Here is a 15,358-nt window from a genome sequence, read left to right as displayed (position 1 = left end):
GCATTCTCCTACAGGACGCCTTAGGCACTGGCTTCCATGCACCACTCTCTATCTAGCTCCAGGTACACCTTTTTGCCCTCACGGGTTTTTGGCTTAAAAAAAAAAAACTTTCCTACCGTATTAGAGGAATCTCAGGAGGAAGTGGAGGTAAATCTGCAATATCTATCTATATAATTTTGGGGTGGGGGTGGGGGGCGGTGCCTGGTCCGGGAATCGAACGGGTCTCCCGCATAGAAGGCGACCATTCTATCAATGAAACACCCGCGCACTCAACCTGCAATATTTAACAAGAGCTTTTCTATATTAAATTCTAAACTTTGCCAGGGTTGCAAAGAGACTTGCCAACTGGAGAAGCCATTCTTGTTGAGGTTTACTGGGTCACACTCTCTGGTGCCTGAACGTACAGAGTTGGTTCTCCCGGGTCGGAAAACTGAATTCCAAGCTTGGGACTGGGTCCACCACAGGGCAATTAACCAGAGCAGCTCGTCCAAAACCAGGGATGACCACGCAGAGTCTTTTAAACAATTCAGGGACTAAGGGGACTCTGCCTGCATAGCCTTCAAAACGGATTGGTATCACACGCTCCATCAGTTGTGTTGAAGTTCTACCTGTCATATTTAATCGAATCTACGATGCCACCAATTTTAAAATGCACTATTGCTTTAAAATGCACTATTGCTTTAAAATGCACGAGGAAAGAGAAAATGCTAACACATCATTCATTGTTAGACATCCTGACTTTCTAGAGATATTGAAATGCAAAGAATATGCACCTTAAAGTCGATGAAATACGGCGATTCTTTCGTTACTTTTCTCATCGTGATAGTTATAGAGAGATGGGTCTCCGCGCCTGAGTGGGATCCTCCAGGCTGGGTCACCCACCATTCTCTTACGCTCACTAGTAAGAATGAGGGGACGACACCGGAAGCGCGGTCCTTCCTTCTTCCAATTAGCTGGAGAAAAAGCCTATTATCGCGAGACTTCCGTATTCCCGGGATCGCGTGAGACCGCTAAGGAAGGCATCGGTAGCTTGGGGTACGCACATCGGCTGCTATGGGCTTAAGATGGCGACGTCGGCTGTAGCTCTCGTACCTTGAGTCTGGGGTGCCCTCGGGCCGTCTCTCACCTGGCGCGAGGTCCCTATTTCGGCCGCGGCGCGGAGGGTCCCCAGGACGCGTGGCGGCAGCCAACCCGGCCAGCGTGGGCCCCCGCAGAGCTCCGTAGCGGGGGAGGAAGGGCGGAGCGGGAGCGCGCTGCAGCACCCGCCCGCAAATAGCAGGTAAAAGTTTTAAATTATGTTATTTTATTTTCAGTCAGCGCAAACCAACTTGTAGAGATGTTGCTGTTCTAATAATAGTGCATTAAGGTTTCAAAAAGATAGTATGTATTAAGAAAATTATGAGCGATCTCTGACATGTCCTAGGTGATTAAAAGTACTTGTATAGGTATCTTGGATTGCTAGTTCAGTTTTTCCCTATGGTTCTTATCAGTTTGCGTACTTTTTTCTAATTTGGTAAAAACTTCCCAAAGGGGAGTTAAACATTCTTTTGAAAATTTATCAGGGCATAATAAATCTTAATTGAAACCTACAGTACATCAGACAAATTCTGTGTACTTGGAATGTTCTAGCTTATTATTTCTCAGAAAATGTTACATAGGAGATAGTCGCAATTATTATTCACATTGATAGATGAGAAATCTTAGGCAAAGAAAGGAAGAGCAGCATGACAAGTTCTTGACAATTAATAAAACGTTTCAACTCATAGTCATCCTCAGGGTGTCTCAGCTCAGAGTTAGAAGTTCTCTTATTCCCACTTTACAGAGTGGAAAATGATAGCATAGAAAGGCCAAGTCACCAAAACTCTGTGCATTCAGGTTTTGTCTTCCAGCTTTCCTTCTGGTGATATACACTACCCTAGTCTTCCTCTTACATCTGTACTGACGCTCAGCTTTATTAAGTACGCTGATTGTATTGTAATACCATCACCCAGTATTGTACTATCCATATATGAATCTTTACATCCAACTTTATTAAAAATTCTGTAATCCTTAAACATCAATTGCCCAATCTCTGCCCTCTGTTTCCTGATAATCTTTGTCTCAAATTTAACTCCCACATTTGCTCATTAAAGTTAGTTCATTGTAGTGAGAATGTACAATATTTTTGTTTCTTATTGGCTTATTTCACCTAAAATAATATCATCAAGGTTCATCCACATTTTATTTGCATTATGGCTTCATTCCTTTTTACGGCTGCATAATATTCCATCATTAAATGTACCAGGTTATCCACTCATCAGTTGATAGACATTTGGGCTGTTTTCATCTATTGGCAGTCGTGCATAATACCACTGTTTTTGGAGTCCGCATGTCTATTGTGTCACTGTTTTCAGTTTTTCCAAATATATACCCAATAATGGGATTGCTGGATCATATGACAATTTATACTTAGCTTCCTGAGGAATTGTGAAACTGCCTTCCAGAGTGGCCACACCATTTTACATTACCACCAACAGAATAAGTGTGTCTATTTTTCCGCATCTTTTCCAGCACTTGTAATTTTCTTTTTTTATAGCAGTCATTACAGTATGTGTGAAATGATATTTAACTGCAGTTTTGATAATTATTTCCCTGACTCCTAGTGAAGTTGATCATCTTTTCACATGCTTTTCTAGCCTCTTGTATTTCCTTTTTAGGAAAGTGTCTATCCGTGTCTTTTACCCAATTTTTAGATTGGGTTGTTTGATTTTTTGTTGTTGAGTTTTAGGGTTTCTTTATATAACCTAGATATTTAACCCCTATCAGAGATGTGGTTTCTGACTATTTTATCCTGTCTTTCTACTGTCTTTTTACTGTCATTTTACTTTCTTGATAAAGTCCTTTGATGCACAAAAGTATTCAATTTTGAGGAGATCCCACTTTTCTATTTCTACTTTCTTTCTTTGTGCTTTGGGTGTAAGGTTCAGGAAACCACCTCCTACCATAAAATTTTAAAGATATTTTTCTATATTTTCTTCTAAGAGTTTTATGATCCTAGCTGTAATGTTTTAGGTCTTTGATCCATGTTGAGTCAATTTCTGTATAATGTGTGAGATAGGGATTTTCTTTCATTCTGTTGGATATAGATATCCTGGTTTCCCAGCACCATTTGTTGAGGAGGTTGTTCTCTCCCAGTTGGATGGACTTAGCCACCTGATCAAGAATCACTTAGCCATAGATGAGAGGGATTTTTCTGAACTTTTCATTTGATTCCATTGTAACCTAAACTTGGGCCAGGTTCATGCTATTTTGACCATTGTAGGTTTTTAATATTCTTTATAGTCAGGAAGTGTGAGAACTCTGACTTTTTATTTTTTTTCTCAAGGTGTTTTTAACTGTTTGGGGCACCTTTTCCCTTCCAGATAAATTTGATTGTTGATTTTTCTGTTTCTGCTCATTAAGCTGTTGGGATTTTGATTGGTGTTGTGTAATCTGTAAATCAATTTGGATAGAATTGACATCTTAATGATATTTAGCTTTCCTATCCATGAACATGGAATGTCTTCCTGTTTATTTAGGTCTTTGATTTTTTTTAAGCGTGTTTTGTAGTTTTCTTTGTACAAGAACCTTACTTTGGTTAAGTTTGTTCCTAGATATTTGATTCTTTTGGTTACTTTTATAAATGGAATATGTTTTTCGTCATTGCCTCCTTGGATATCATATTGTTCTGGTATAGAGACATTGATTTTTGCATGTTTTCATATTTTGCATATATGACTTGTATCCCATCACTTTACTATACTTTATTAGCTCAAGAAGCTTGTTCATGTTTTTTTCATGATTTTATCAATACGTAATTATCATATTCAGGGAGCAAAAGTTTGACTTCTTCCTTTCTAATTTGATTGCCTTTTATTTCTTTTTCTTGCCCAATTTCTGTAGGTGGCAGTGGTGACTTTCATAGCTTCAGAATTCTAATTCTGAATCTCAGGTGTCACCTAAGCACCTAAAGTTTCTGTGAATAACCAGTTTATTTACAAATAGCTAAGTATTTCAGAATGTAGATACAGCATTTCCAACTCTGGAATAGATGTAACTGCAGTAAGAGTCTAGAACCCTTTACAATAGGCCTCAACCTGGTAACCCATGATCTCGACATCCGTTGGCCAAGTTCGTATGTTATATTTAGTGGATGTATTAGTTTGCAAGCTGTCGGAATGCGATATACCAGAAACTGGAATGTCTTTTTAAAAGGGACTTTAATAAGTTACAAGTTTACAATTCTAAACCTATAAAAATGTCTAAACTAAGCCATCCAGGTAAAATACCTTAGTTCAAGGAAGGCTGACTGGTCAGGAACACCTTTGTCAGCTGGGTAGTCATGTGGCTGGCATCTGCTGGTCCCTTGCTCTTGGGCTCTGTTACTTTCAGCCTATGTTTCTGTGGGGGCTCTACACTTTGCTTCTCTGGGGCTGGCCTTCATCACCTGGCTTCCCTTGGCTCTCTTCAGGTTCTGACTGGCTTAACATCTCATGGCAATGTTGTTTGGGCTCCAAACACCTCCAAATAGCTGTCAGTATCTGTGTCTCCTCTGCTCTGAAGGTTCTGTCAGCTCTGTCATTCCTGATTCTATCCATAACATCTCCCCTTTTAAAGTATTCTGGTAAACTAATCAAGCCCCACCTGGAATGGGTGGAGTCACATCGCCATCTAATTATAGGTCACACCCAAAATTGGGCACGTTGCACCTCTGTGGAGATAATCCAATCAAAAGTTTCCACCTGCAGTGTTTAATCAGAATTAATAGAAATGGCTGCCCCCACAAGACTGAATCAGGATTAAAACATAGCTTTGCTGGAGTACATAATACTTTCAAACCTGCACAGTCCATATGAGTGAGGCATTATAATATTTGTCTTTTTGTTTCTGACATTTCTTTTTTTTTTTTTTTTTTTTACATGGGCAGGCACCGGAAATCAAACCCAGGTCCTTTGGCATGGCAGACGAACATTCTTGCCTGCTGAGCCACCGTGGCCCACCCTTGACATTTCTTTCAACATCTTACCATCAGGTTCATTCACCAGATTGGATGCTTCACAACTTCATTCCTTCTTGCAGCTGCTCAGTAGTCCATTATATATATATATATACACTGCAGTTCCCCCTTCCATTCCTCAGTGGTTGTCCCCTTTGGCCCCTTTCTATCCAAATGTCCATTCATGTCCCCACTCTTAGTTCCTCCAGGTACATATCTAGCAATGGGTTGCACCATCATATGGCATCCCCACGCCTAGCCTGCTGTGGAGCCCCTCCACTGCCCTCCAGAGGGGCTGTACCCCTCAGCTTCCCTACCAACAGTGAATAGATACATCTCTTTCTCCACATTTTCTCTAGCATATGTTTCTCTCTGTTCATTTTTAAAACAGTTTTATTTGTATATCATACAACCCAACCTAAGTTAAAAAATCTGTGGGTCCTGGTATAGCCACTTAGCCATATCTTCACCACAGCAAACTATATGAAGACATTTGCTTTTCTTCTGCAAAGAATTCCAAGCCCCTCCCCCATATCTCACACTTGTTGACATTTAGTTTTGGCATCATGTCTTTAGTACAGTCAGTAGAAGCATATTACAGTATTACTCTTAACTATAGACCCTAGCTTGCATTGATTATATTTTTCCTGTATACCATCCCATTTTAAACACCTTGCAATATTGACATTCCTTTGTTCTTCCTCATGCAAGAACATTCTTATATTTGTACATTTAATCACCATCACTGTCTAGTCTAGGCATTTGTAAGTTATACCCTCTCAGTCTTTATCTTCTATCTTTCCTTCTGGTGTCATATGTGCCCCCAGCCCTTCTTCCTCAACCACACACACATTTGACTTCATTCAGTGTACTTACATTATTGTGCTACCGTTAGATAGTATATTGCTATCCATTTCTGAATTTTTACAGTCAATCCTGTTGTACATTCTGTATTCCTTCACCAGATGCCAAATCTCTAACCTCTTTCTATTTCCTAATAGCCTGTGCTCTTAACTTTAACTATCAAAGTTCACTCATTAATGTTAGTTCATATTAATGAGACCATATAGTATTTGTCCTTCAGTTTCTGGCTAACTTCACTCAGCATAATGTCCTCAAGGTACATCCACATTGTTACATGCTCCATGTCTTTATTCTGTCTTACAGCTATGTAATATTCCTTTTTAAATATAACACAGCTTGTTTAGCCTTGCATCTATTGGTGCGCATTTGGGCTGTTTCCATCTCTTGGCATTCGTAAGTAGCGCTGCCATAAACATTAGTGCGTAAATGTCCATTTGTGTCCTTGCATTCAGTTCTTTTGAGTGTATACCTAGTAACGGAATTACTGGATCATATGGCAGTTCTACAGTTAGCTTCCTGGGGAACTGCCAAACTGCCTTTCAGAGGAGTTACACTATTTTACATTCCCACTGATAGTGGATGTGTTCCTCTTTCTCCACATCCTCACCAGCACTTGTTGTTTTCTTTTTTTTTGAGAATGGCCATTCTAGTGAGTCACATATCTCATTGTGGTTTTGATTTACATTTCCCTAATAGCCAGTGAATTTGAACATCTTTTCATGTGCCTTTAAGCCATTTGTATTTCCTCTTGTGAGAAGTGTCTGTTTATGTCTTTTGCCTATTTTTCAATTGGGTTGTTTGTCTTTTTGTTGTTCATTTGAAGAATCTCTTTGTATATTCTGGATAGAAAAGCATTATCTGATATGTAGTTTCCAAATATTGTCTCCCATTGTGTAAGCTACCTTTTTAATTTCTTGACTTTCTTTGATGCAAAAAGTGTTTAATTTTGAGGAGTCCCCATTTATCTATTTCTTTTTTCAATGCTCATGCTTTGAGTGTAGGGTCTAGGAAACTGCCTCCTATTACAAGTTTTATAAGATATTTCTTTACATTTTCTTCTCATAGTTTTATGGCCTTAGCTCTAATGTTTAGGTTTTTGATCCATTTAGAGTTAATTTTTGTATAGAGTGTGAAATATCGATCCTCTTTCATATAGATACCCAGTTTTCCAAACACCATTTATTTGAGAGGCTGCTCTGTCTCAGATGGGTTGACTTGAGCACTTAATCAAAAATCAGTTGCAGGGCAGTGTGATGGTAAAAATCAGTTGCAGGGCAGTGTGATGGTGGCTCAGTAGCAGAATTCTCACCTGCCATGCTGGAGACCTGGGCTCAATTCCCAGTGCCTGCCCATGCAAAAAAAAGAAAAAGGAAAGAAAAGAAAAAAATCAATTGCCCATAGATGAGAAGGTCTGTATCTAAACACTCTAATCGATTCCATTGGTCATTATATGTATCTTTATACCAGTACCATGCTGTTTTGACCACTGTAGCTTCGTAATATGCTTTAAAGTCAGTTAGTGTGAGACCTACCACCTCATTTTTCTTATATCGTTAGCTATTTGGGGCACCCTTCCCTTCCAAATAAATGTGGTTATTGGTTTTTCTATTTCTGCAGAGTAAGTTGTTGGAATTTTAATTGGTATTGCATTGACTCTATAAATCAATTTGAGTAGAATTGACATCTTTATTATATTTCATCTTCAAATCCATGAACATGTTATGCCCTTCCATTTATTTAGGTCTTCTGTGATATCTTTTAGCAGTTTCTTGTAGTTTTCTGTGTATCCTTCATTAAATTTATTTCTAAATAGTTTGATTCTTTTTTTTTTTTTTTTTACATGGCAGGCACCGGGAATTGAACCCGGGTCCTCAGGCATGGCAGGCAAGCATTCTTACCTGCTGAGCCACTGTGGCCCGCCCTAAATAGTTTGATTCTTTTGGTTGCTATTATAAATGAAGTTTTCTTGATTTCCTCCTTAAATTGCTCATTGCCAGTGTATGGAAACACTACTTATTTTGGGGTGTTGATCTTCTACCCTGCCACTTTGCTGTACTCATCTGCTAGTTCCGGTAGCTTTGCTGTAGATTTTTTGGGATTTTCAACGTACAGTATCATATCATCTGCAAACAGTGAGAGTTTTACTTCTTTTCCAATTTTGATGGCTTTCTTTTTTTTTTTTGTCTAATTGCTCAGGATAGAACTTCCAGCACAGCGTTGAATAACAATAGTGACAGTGGTCATCCTTGTCTTGTTGCTTTTCTTAGAGGGAAAGCTTTCGGTCTTTCCTCGTTGAGGATGATGTTTGCTCTGTGTTTCTCATATATTCCCTTTATCATGTTGAGGAAGTTCCCTTCTATTCCTATCCTTTGAAGTGTTTCATCAAGAAAGGATGTTGAATTTTGTTAAATGGCTTTTCTGCATCAATCAAGATGATCATGTGGTTTTTCTGCTTTGATTTATTGATATGGTGTTTTACATTAATTGATTTTTTTATGTTGAACCATCCTTGCATACCTGGAATAAATCCCACATGGTCATAGTGTATAATTCTTTTAATGTGCTGCTGGATTCAATTTGCAGTAATTTGCTGAGGTTTTTTGTATCTATATGCATTAGAAAGATCTGTAATTTTATTTTCTTATAGTATCTTTGCTTGGCCTTGGTATGGGGGTGATATTCGCTTCATAGAATGAGTTAGGTCACTTTTCCACCTCTTCAGTTTTTTTGAAGAGTTTGAGCAGAATTGGGATAATTCACATGTGAAGCCATCTGATTGTGGTCCTGGACTTTTCTTTTTTAAGTCCTTTTTTTTTTAGGTGCATGTTCTGGGAATAAATTTGAGCACTTCTTGATGACAGATTCAGTCTCTTGTGATTGGTTTGTTGAGGTCACCTATTTCTTTTTGAGACAATGTTGGTTGTTCATACCTTTCTGGGAAGTTGTCCCTTTTCATCTACATTGTCTGGTTTATTAGCATATAGTTGTTCATAATTTCCTCTTATTACCTCCTTTATTTCTGTGGGGTCAGTGGTTATCTCTCTCTTCCATTTCTGAATTTATTTATGCATCTTCTCTTTTTTTTCTTTTTCTTTTTTTTTTTTTTTTTGTCAATCTAGATAAGGTCCCAAAGTTTTACTGATTTTTCTCAAGGAACCAGTTTCTGGTTTTGTTGATTTTCTCTGTTGTTTGCATGTTCTCAGTTTCATTTATTTTCTGCTCTAATCTTTGTTCTTTATTCCCTTTTGTTTGCTTTGCTGTTCTTTCTCTAGTTCTTCCAAGTAACACTTAATTCCTCAATTTTTGCTCTTTTCTCTTATTTAATGTAGGCATTTAATCTTCCCTCTCAGTATAGTCTTTGCTGCATCCCATAAATTCTGGTACGTTGTGTTTTCGTTTTCATTCACCTCGAGATATTTACTTATTTCTCATTTCTTCCTTGACCCACTGGTTGTTTAAGAATGTGTTGTTTAGCTGCCATATATTTGTGAATTTTCTGGCCCTCTGCCTATTGATTTCCTGCTCCATTCCATTATGATCTGAGAAAGTGTTTTGTATGATTTCAGTGTTTTAAAATTTATTGAGACTTGCTTTGTGATCCAGCATATGGTCTATTCTTGAGAATAATCCATGAGCACTTGAGAAAAGTGTGTATCCTGCTATTGTGGTATGTAATGTTTTGTAAATGTCTGTTAAATCTGGTTCATTGATTGTATTATTCACATTCTCCATTTCTTTATTGATCATCTGTCTAGATGTTCTATCCATTGATGAGAGCGGGGAATTGAAGTCTCCAGCTATTATGGTAGAGGTGTCCATTTTTCCCTTCTGTATTGTCAGTTTCCTCATGTACTTTGGAGTACTCTGACTTGGTACATAAATATTTATGATTGTTATGTCTTCTTGTAAATTGTTCCTTCTATTAATACATGGTGTCCTTCTTTGCCTTTTTTAACTGTTTCACACTTGAAGTCTAATTTGTTGGGTGTTAGTGTAGCTACTCCTTCTCTTTTCTGATTGTTATTTGCATGAAATATCTTTTCTCAACCTTTCACTTTCAAACTGTGTTTGTCCTTAGGTCTAAAATGAATCTCCTGTAGATAACATATAGATGGGTTCTGTTTTTTAACCCACTCTGCCAGTCTGTGTCTTTTGATAGGGGAGCTTAGTACTTCTTTCTACCATTTTGTCTTTTGAATTTTATATATTTAATTGTTTTTCACTTTTTACCTTTACTGACAGTCTTCATTTCTACACTATTCTACAGACCTCTCTCTCCTGCCTATTCCTATCTGTATGTAGTGCTCCCTTTAGTATTTCTTGCAAACCCAGTCCTTGGTCACAGATCTCTGTTATTGCTTGTCTGAGAATATTTTAATCTCCCCCTCATTTTTGAAGGACACTTTTGCTGGATATAGAATTCTTGGTTGGCAGGTTTTCTCTTTTAGAATCTTAAATATATCATACCACTGCTTTCTTGCCTCTATGGTTTCTGCTGAGAAATCCGCACATGGTTTTATTGGGCTTCCCTTTTATGTTATGGATTGCTTTTCTCTTGCTGCTTTCAAAATTCTCTTTCTCTTTGACATCTGACAGTCGTTTTAGTAAGTGTTTTGGTGTTTGTCTATTTGGATCTATTCTGTTTGGCATAAGCTACACTTCTTGGATCTGTAATTTTATGTCCTTCATAAGAGATGGGAAATTTTCAGTGATTACTTCCTCTTTTAGTCTTTCACCTCCTTTTCCCTTCTTTTCCCCTTCTGGAACACTCACAATATGTATATTTATGCACTTCATGTTGTCTGTCATTCAATTCCCTGAGATCCTGCTTATATTTTTCCATCATTTTCCCATATTTTGCATGTCAGATTTCAAGTGTCCCATTCTATAGTTCACTAATCCTGTCTTCTAACTCTTCAAATCAGTTGTGGGTTTCCTTTGCTTTTTTTTTCCAATCTCTTCTATTGTACCTTTCATTCCCATAAGTTCTGTGATTTGTTTTTTCAAACTTTTAATTTCCTCTTTTTGTTTACCCAATGACTTTTTCACATCCCCCTCAACTTGTTGACTTGATTTTTTTTATGTTTTTTTAAAAAATATAATAACCAACAAACATGAACATTCTTATGATCATTCTGTTCTACATATATAGTCAGTAATTTACAGTATCATCACATAGTTACATATTCATCATCATGATCATTTCTTAGAACATTTGCATCAATTCAGAAAAAGAAATAAAAAGACAATGGAAAAAATTCATACATACCGTACCCTTTACCCCCCTTTCATTTGTCACTAGCATTTCAATCTAAATTTAGTTTAACATTTGCTCCCCCTATTATTTATTCTTATTCCATGTGCTTTATTGCTTTTGATAAGGTAGATAAAAGGAGCGTCAGACACAAGGTTTTCACAATCACACCATCACATTGTGAAAGCTATCATTATACAATCACCTTCAAGAAACATGGCTACTGGAACACAGTTCTAAATTTTCAGGCAGTTACATCTTGACTAACAAGGTGATATCTATTTAATGTGTAAGAATAACCTCCAGGATAACTTCTTGACTCTGTTTGGAATCTCTCAGCCATTGACACTTTATTTTGTCTCATTTCCCTCTTCCCCCTTTTGGTCGAGAAGGTTTTCTCAATCCCTTGATGCTGAGTCTCAGCTCATTCTAGGATTTCTGTACCACGTTGCCAGGAAGGTCCACACCCCTGGGAGTCATGTCCCACGTAGACAGGGGGAGGGCAGTGAGTTTGCTTGTTGTGTTGGCTAAAGAGAGAGAGGCCACATCTGAGCAACAAAAGAGGTTCTCTTGGGGGTGACTCTTAGGTCTAATTTTAAGTAGGCTTGACCTGTTCCTTATGGGGTTAAGTTTCATATGAATAAACCGCAAGATTGGGGGCTCAGCCTATTGCTTTGGTTGTCCGCAGTATTTGTGAGAATATCAAGAATTCAACTTGGGGAGGTTGGCTTTTCCCCCTTTCTCACCATTTGCGAAGAGACTTTGCAAATACTTTTTATTCACTGTTCAGATCACTCTGGGATTTATCAGGGCATCATTCTGGAGAAACCAACGAAATCTCATGCCCTACTCAAGGTTCCATGTACTTATGGTATTCAGTTAAGCAGTCTACATAAGTTATATTAGGAAATGCACTAGTCAAAATACAAATTTTGTACCAAATAAACATTTTTTACTTTAGTCTCACACATAAGTTAAAATTTTAAAATATTAATCATCTATTTTCAACACCCTGTAGTAATGACATTCCTTTGTTCTTCCTCATGCCAAAGCATTTTTTAAATTTGTACATTGAGTCACTATCATTATACACTCTACGCATTCATAAATTATACCATCTCAGTGTTTATCGTCTTTCTTTCTGATTTCATTTGTGCCCCCAGCCCTCCTCCCTCTATCATTCTCACATTCAGCTTCATTCAGTATTTTAACATAATTGTATTACAGTTGGGTAGTATTGTGCTATCCATTTCTGAGTTTCTACAATCAGTTCTGTTTCACAATCTGTATCCCTTCAGCTCCAGTTACCCAATATCTTACCCTATTTCTGTCTCCTGATGGTCTCTATTACCAATGAAATTCTCCAAGTTTATTAACTAATGTCAGTTCATATCAGTGAGACCATACAGTATTTGTCCTTTTGTTTCTGGCTGATCTCACTCAGCATAATGTCATTAAGGTCCATCCATGTTGTTACATACTTCCTAACTTTATTCTGTCTTACAGCTGCATGATATTCCATTCTTTGTATATACCACAGTTTGTTTAGCCACTCGTCTGTTGATGGACATTTGGCAGTTTCCATCTCTTTGAATTGTAAATAATGTTGCTATAAACATTGGTGTGCAAATGTCCATTTGTGTCCTTGCCCTCATGTCCTCTGAGTAGATACCTAACAATGGTATTGCTGGGTCATATGGCAATTCTATATTTAGCTTCCTGAGGAACCACCAAACTGCCTTCCACTGAGGTTGTACCATTTGACATTCCTACCAACAGTGGGTAGGTGTCCCTCTTTCTCCACATCTTCTCCAGCACTTGTCATTTTCTGTTTTATTGATAATGGCCATTCTGGTGGGTGTGAGATGATATCTCATTGTGGTTTTGATTTGCATTTCTCTAATAGCCAGGGAAGTTGGGCATCTCTTCATGTGCCTTTTGGCCATTTGTATTTCCTCTTCTGAGAAGTATCTGTTCAAGTATTTTGCCCATTTTGTAATTGGGTTGTCTGTCTTTCTGTGGTTGAGTTGAACAATCTCTTTATAAATTCTGGATACTAGACCTTTATCTGATACATTGTTTTCAAATATTGTCTCCCATTGTGTAGGCTCTTTTTACTTTCTTGACAAAGATCTTTGATCCACAAAAGTGTTTAATTTTGAGGAGTTCCCATTTCTTTCTTTCTTTCTTCAATGCTCATGTTTTGGGTGTACGGTCTAGGAAACCACCTCCTAGTATAAGATTTATTAGATATTCCCCTACATTTTCTTCCAACAGTTTTATGGTCTTAGATCTAATGTTTAGGTCTTTGATCCATTTTGAGTTAATTTTTTATAGGGTGTGAGATATGGATCCTCTTTCATTCTTTTGCTTATGGATATCCAGGTCTCTAGGCAACATTTATTGAAGAAACTTCTTTCCCAGGTAAGTTGGCTTACCTGCCTTATCAAACGTCAACTGTCCATTGATGAGAGGGTCTATATATCAACACTCTATTCTTTTCCATTGATCAATATATCTATCTTTATACCAGTACCATGCTGTTTTGACCACTGTAGCTTCATAATACACCTTAAAGTCAGGTAGCGTGAGATCTCCGACTTCATCTTTTTTTTCTCAGGATACTTTAAGCTATTTGGGGCACCCTGCCCTTCCAGATAAATTTGGTTATTGGCTTTTCTATGTCTGAAAAGTAAGTTTTTGAGATTTTAGTTGGTATTGCATTGAATCTGTAAATCAATTTAGGTAGAATTGACATCTTAACTATATTTAGTCTTCCAGTCCACGAACACGGTATGCCCTTCCATCTATTTAGGTCATCTGTGATTTCTTTTAACAATTTCTTGTAGTTTTCTTTGTATAGGTCTTTTGTTTCTTTAGTTAAATTTATTCCTAAATATTTTGTTCTTTTGGTTGTAATTGTAAATGGATTTTTTTTCTTGATTTCCCCCTAGATATTTCATTACTAGTATATAGAAACACTACAGATTTTTGAATGTTGATCTTGTAACCTGCCACTTTGCTGTGCTTATTTATTAGCTCTACTAGTTTTGCTGTGGATTTTTTGGGGTTTTTGACATAAATTTTCATATCATCTGCAAACAGTGAGAGTTTTACTTCTTTTCCAGTTTTGATGCCTTGTGTTTCTTTTTCTTGTCTAATTGCTCTGCCTAGAACTTCCAACACAACGTTGAATAACAGTGGTGATAGTGGACATCCTTGTCTTGTTCCTGATCTTAGGGGGAATGTTTTCAGTTTTCCCTATTGAGGATGATGTTAGCTGTGGGTTTTTCATATATTCCCTTTACCATTTTGAGAAAGTTCCCTTCTATTTCTATCCTTTGAAGTGTTTTCAACAGGAAAGAATGTTGAATTTTGTCAGATGGCTTTTCTGCATCAATCGAGATGATCATGTGGTTTTTCTGCTTTGATTTGTTGATATGGTGTATTATATTGATTGATTTTCTTATGTTGAACCATCCTTGCATACCTGGGATGAATCCTACTTGGTCATGGTGTATAGTTCTTTTCATGTGTTGCTGGATTCGATTTGCTAAACTTTTGTTTAGGATTTTTGCATCTATATTCATTAGAGATTGGTCTGTAGTTTTCTTTTTCTGTAATATCTTTCTCTGGCTTTGATATGAGGGTGATTTTGGCTTCATAGAATGAGTTAGGTAGCTCTCCCTCCCCTTCAATTTTTTTGAAGAGTTTGAGCAGGATTGGTACTAATTTTTTCTTGAATGTTTGGTAGAATGCACATGTAAAGCCATCTGGTCCTGCACTTTTCTTTTTGGGGAACTTCTTAATGACTGATTCAATTTCTTTACTTGTGATTGGTTTGTTGAGGTTGTCTATGTTGGTTATTCATGCCTTTCTAGAATGTTGTCCATTTCACTACATTGTCATATTTGTTAGCATAAATTTGTTCATAGTATCCTCTCATTACTTCCTTTATTTCTGTGAGGTCAGTGGTTATGTCTCCTCTTTAATTTCTGATTTTATTTATTTGCATCCTCTCTCTTTTTTTGTCAACCTTGCTAAGGGTCCATTAATCTTATTGATTTTCTCATAGAACCAACTTCTGGTTTTGTTGATTTTCTGAATTGTTTTCATGTTCTCAATTTCATTTATTTCTGCTCTAATCTTCATTATTTCTTTCCTTTTTCTTGCTTTTGATTTAGTTTGCTGTTCTTTCCCCAGTTCTTCCATGTGGACAGTTAATT

At 37.3% G+C, this 15,358-nt stretch overlaps 1 protein-coding gene across 2 annotated transcripts in view; it reads left to right on the top strand.

Annotated features, from left to right (window-relative positions):
• Nucleotides 1–1,004: 1,004 nt before the first annotated feature.
• The window catches only part of LOC143648163 (zinc finger protein 705A-like), a 76,460-nt gene continuing 62,106 nt past the window's right edge, over nucleotides 1,005–15,358 (top strand). For both annotated transcript variants that reach the window (XM_077117794.1, XM_077117784.1), the window contains exon 1: nucleotides 1,005–1,279. The gene's annotated coding sequence lies outside the window, so the exon portion shown is untranslated. The remainder of the gene's footprint in view (nucleotides 1,280–15,358) is intronic.

Source organism: Tamandua tetradactyla, chromosome 1 (genome assembly GCF_023851605.1).
Source record: "Tamandua tetradactyla isolate mTamTet1 chromosome 1, mTamTet1.pri, whole genome shotgun sequence".
NCBI lineage: Eukaryota > Metazoa > Chordata > Mammalia > Pilosa > Myrmecophagidae > Tamandua > Tamandua tetradactyla.
This window is presented reverse-complemented; position numbering and strand designations above follow the sequence as displayed.